Genomic DNA, 6,000 nt, shown 5'->3' on the forward strand with positions numbered 1-6,000 from the left:
CATCACCAATCGATCAGTTGTTTGATTTAATTTGTAACACGGAAATAAAATATTCTACACTCTGACCTCCTAACCTCCTTATTGCCATACCTTTCCTACAGCCACACGTTCATCTGGCTATAGCAACAGCCCGCACTGTCCTTAGGCTGAAAAATCCATGCACGCCAACTTAAATTTATACAAATGTCCTGGTTAATTGACACACACACACACACACACACACACACACACACACACACACACACACACACACACCATATTGTAAAGGATTAGGTCTAATTTAATATTACAAATAAACATACACTAACCCAACCTAGCCTAACCAATTATAACATAAAATACACTAACCAAACATAACATAAACTAACCTAAATAACATAGAATAACCCAACATAACCATAAACTAACCTAAATAACATAAAATAACCTAACAACATAAAAAATAACCTAACATAACCTAAACTAACCTAAAATACATAAAATAACCCAACAAATATAAAATAACCCAACATAACATAAAATAACCTAACAACCTAAACTAAACTAACCTAACCTAACCCAACATAACATAACTTAACCCAACATAACATAACCCTAACCCAACATAACATAACCAACCTAACCTAACATAACTTAACCTAACATAATATATACAACTTAACCTAACATAACATAACTTAACCCAATACAACATAACATAACCTAACATAACATAACTAACCTAAACATAACATAAACTAACCTAACCTAACATAACTTAACCCCAACATAACATAAACTAACCTAACCTAACATAACTAACCCAACATAACATAAACATAACTTAACCTAACATAACAACATAAATAACCTAACATAACATAACTTAACCTAACATACACTAACCTAACATAACATAACTTAACCTAACCTAACATAACTTAAACCTAACATAACATAACTTAACCTAACATAACATAAAATAACCTAACAACCTAAACTAACCTAACCTAACCTAACCTAACCTAACCTAACCTAACCTAACATAACTTAACCTAACATAACATAACATAAACTAACCTAACATAACATAAACTAACATAACATAAACTAACCTAACCTAACATAACTTAACCTAACATACAACATAACATAACATAACTTAACCTAACCTAACCTAACATAACCTAACCTAACCTAACATAACATAACTTAACCTAACATAACATAAACTAACCAAACCTAATATGACCTAACATAACATAAACTAACTTAACCTAACCTACTTGAAATATACCATAACCTAACTGAACACCAGGGCTACCTATTGGACCTGAGGACACCACCCCCTGGCTACCCGTACCCCACCGGCTTGTCGACGCACACGCCATCACAATCACACTAAACGGTATGTACCTCAATATTGTCAATGCCTATGTGCCTCCCTCCACCCCTACTGTACCTGTCCCACCACACCATATCACCTCCACCCCTACTATACTTCATGCCTAGTACATTGGCAACCCTGAGCCTGGCCAAACTGTTTGTAAACTCTAGGAGTCAACCCAACTCTACACCCTTCACCACATCCTCACTTGCCCATGACCTCCTCCTACAGGTCCCCAGCCGTTACCAACACCTCTTCCCACCCTGACCAAACATCCTCCTCCTAGTGACAGGCCTGGCACTTGACATTATTAGGAACTCCCCACACGTTGCCATAAACAGGTAAATTGTACTGGCAATTTTCCCACACTCATCATTCTGTCACTTTATGTAATTGCTGACAAAAAACCCATGACCCTTCAGGCCTTTACGCCCAATGCATGAGTCATAAAGGCAAGCATGAACTACGCTTGCTTCCCAGATGGACACTGTAAACACTTCTGCGCTTCACCTTGCACAGGATGTAAGGGGGTGCCCAATAAACTAGCCCTCTCGGGGGCAATCTAAAAAAATCTTCAATTTCACGATAACCAAACTAGACTAATGTATAAATAAATAATTAACGATAGATAGATGTTTGTTTAGAATAATCCTCATACAAGTTCATACTGATTCAGCATGTATTGGAGAGAGAGAGAGAGAGAGAGAGAGAGAGAGAGAGAGAGAGAGAGAGAGAGAGAGAGAGAGAGAGAGAGAGAGAGAGAGAGAGAGACAAACAATGTACACAGTAAGTCAATTCAACCATAGCTAGCCCTACAAACTCATCAAAAGCTTATTTCATATTAACATCAAAATATTGTTGTCAAAATAAAGCTAACCTAATCTCCGTGCACACTCTAATGGGAAGTGTTTGAGCTAAGATTACGTAGAAAGAAACTCCACAAGTTTCAAATTAATATAATACTGGAAAATTGTTCAGTATCACAACGTACTTGACAAGACCTCAGTGCCACCACATAATCCTGAACAAGACCTCAGTGCCACCACGTAATGCTGACAAGACCTCAGTGCCACCACGTAATGCTGGACAAGACCTCAGTGCCACCACATAATCCTGAACAAGACCTCAGTGCCACCACGAATCCTGAACAAGACTCCCGGTGCCACCACATATCCTGAACAAGACTTCGGTGCCACCACGTACGCTGACAAGACCTCAGTGCCACCACATAATCCTGAACAAGACCTCAGTGCCACCACGTAATGCTGACAAGACCTCGCATCCACATAATCCTGAACAAGACCTCAGTGCCACCACGTAATGCTGAACAAGACCTCAGTGCCACCACATAATCCTGAACAAGACCTCAGTGCCACCACGTAATGCTGGACAAGACCTCAGTGCCACCCACGTAATGGGACAAGACCTCAGTGCCACCACACAATCCTGAACAAGACCTCAGTGCCACCACGTAATCCTGAACAAGACTTCGGTGCCACCACATAATCCTGAACAAGACTTCGGTGCCACCACGTAATGCTGGACAAGACCTCAGTGCCACCACATAATCCTGAACAAGACCTCAGTGCCACCACGTAATGCTGGACAAGACTTCGGTGCCACCACAAATCATGGACAAGACCCTAGTGCCACCCACATAATCCTGAACAAGACCCTCAGTGCCACCACATAATCCTGAACAAGACCTCAGTGCCACCACGTAATGCTGGACAAGACCTCAGTGCCACCACATAATCCTGAACAAGACCTCAGTGCCACCACATAATCCTGAACAAGACCTCAGTGCCACACGCACTTGACAAGACTTCGGTGCCACCACATAATCCTGAACAAGACTTCGGTGCCACCACGTAATGCTGGACAAGACCTCAGTCACCACGTAATCCTGACAAGACTTGTGCCACCACATAATCCTGAACAAGACTTCGGTGCCACCACATAATCCTGAACAGAACCTCAGTGCCACCACGTAATGCTGGACAAGACCTCAGTGCCACCACGTAATCCTGAACAAGACCTCAGTGCCACCACGTAATCCTGAACAAGACTTCGGTGCCACCACAAATCCTGAACAAGACTCGGTGCCACCACGTACGCTGACAAGACCTCAGTGCCACCACGTAATCCTGACAAGACTCCAGTGCCACCACACAATCGTGGACAAGACCTCATTGCCACCACATAATCCTGGACAAGACCTCAGTGCCACCACAATCCTGAACAAGACTTCGGTGCCACCACATAACCCTGAAGAAGACTTCGGTGACAACACATAACCTGAACAGACCGCAGCCCACATAACCTGGACAAGACTTCAGTGCCACCACATAATCGTGGACAAGACCTCATTGCCACCCACATAATCCTGGACAAGACCTCAGTGCCACCACATAATCCTGAACAAGACTTCGGTGCCACCGCTAACCCTGAACAAGACTTCGGTGCCACCACATAATCCTGAACAAGACCTCAGTGCCACCACATAATCCTGGGCAAGACCTCAGTGCCACCACATAATCCTGATAAGACCCCAGTGCCACCACATAATCCTGAACAAGACCTCAGTGCCACCACATAATCCTGAACAAGACTTCGGTGCCACCACATAACCCTGAACAAGACCAGTGCCACCACATAATCCTGGACAAGACCTCAGTCCCACCACATAATCCTGAACAGACTCCGGTGCCACCACATAATCCTGGATAAGACCTCAGTGCCACCACATAATCCTGAACAAGACCTCAGTGCCACCACATAATCCTGAACAAGACTGGTGCCACCACATAACCCTGAACAAGACCTCAGTGCCACCACATAATCCTGGACAAGACCTCAGTCCCACCCACATAATCCTGAACAAGACTTCGGTGCCACCACATAATCCTGGACAAGACCTCATTGCCACCACATAATCCTGGACAAGACCTCAGTGCCACCACATAATCCTGAACAAGACTCTCGGTGCCACCACATAATCCCAAGACCTCAGTGCCACCACATAATCCTGAACAAGACTTCGGTGCCACCACATAATCCTGACAAGACCTCAGCCACCACATAATCCTGGACAAGACCTCAGTGCCACCACATAATCCTGAACAAGACTTCCGGTGCCACCACATAACCCTGAACAAGACTTCGGTGCATCAATAATCCTGAACAAGACCTCAGTGACCACCACATAATCCTGGACAAGACCTCAGTGCCACCACATAATCGTGGACAAGACCCCAGTGCCACCACATAATCCTGAACAAGACTTCGGTGCCACCACATAATCCTGAACAGAGACCTCAGTGCCACTACATAATCCTGACAAGACCTCAGTGCCACCACATAATCCTGAACAAGACTTCGGTGCCACCACATAATCCTGAACAAGACCTCAGTGCCACCACATAATCCTGAGCAAGACCTCAGTGCCACCACATAATCCTGATAAGACCCCAGTGCCACCACATAATCCTGAACAAGACCTCGTGCCACCACATAATCCTGAACAAGACTGGTGCCACCACATAACCCTGAACAAGACCTCAGTGCCACCACATAATCCTGACAAGACCTCAGTGCCACCACATAATCCTGAACAAGACTTCGGTGCCACCACATAATCCTGACAAGACCTCATTGCCACCACATAATCCTGGACAAGACCTCAGTGCCACCACATAATCCTGAACAAGACTTCTGGTGCCACCACATAACCTGGACAAGACCTCAGTGCCACCACATAATCCTGAACAAGACTTCGGTGCCACCACATAATCCTGGACAAGACCTCAGTGCCACCACATAATCCTGGACAAGACCTCAGTGCCACACATAACCCTGAACAAGACTTCGGTGCCATCAAATAATCCTGAACAAGACCTCAGTGACACCACATAATCCTGGACAAGACCTCAGTGCCACCACATAATCGTGGACAAGACCTCAGTGCCACCACATAATCTGAACAAGACTCCGGTGCCACCACATAATCCTGAACAAGACCTCAGTGCCACTACATAATCCTGGACAAGACCTCAGTGCCACCACATAATCCTGAACAAGACTTCGGTGCCACCACATAATCCTGGACAAGACCTCATTGCCACCACATAATCCTGGACAAGACCTCAGTGCCACCAAAATCCTGAACAAGACTCGGTGCCACCACACCCTGAACAAGACTTCGGTGTCACCAAATAATCCTGAACAAGACCTCAGTGCCACCACATAATCCTGGGCAAGACCTCAGTGCCACCACATAATCCTGGATAAACCTCAGTGCCACCACATAATCCTGAACAAGACCTCAGTGCCACCACATAACCTGAACAAGACTGGTGCCACCAAATAATCCTGAACAAGACCCCAGTGCCACCACATAATCCTGGGCAAGACCTCAGTGCCACCACATAATCCTGAACAAGACCTCAGTGCCACCACATAACCCTGAACAACACCTCAGTGCCACCACATAATCCTGGATAAGACCTCAGTGCCACCACATAATCCTGAACAAGACCTCAGTGCCAACACATAATCCTGAACAAGACCTCAGTGCCACCACATAATCCTGGGCAAGACCTCAGTGCCACCACAATCCTGAACAAGACCTCAGT

Source organism: Homarus americanus, unplaced genomic scaffold, assembly GCF_018991925.1.
Source record: "Homarus americanus isolate GMGI-L3 unplaced genomic scaffold, GMGI_Hamer_2.0 scaffold15487, whole genome shotgun sequence".
Lineage (NCBI taxonomy): Eukaryota > Metazoa > Arthropoda > Malacostraca > Decapoda > Nephropidae > Homarus > Homarus americanus.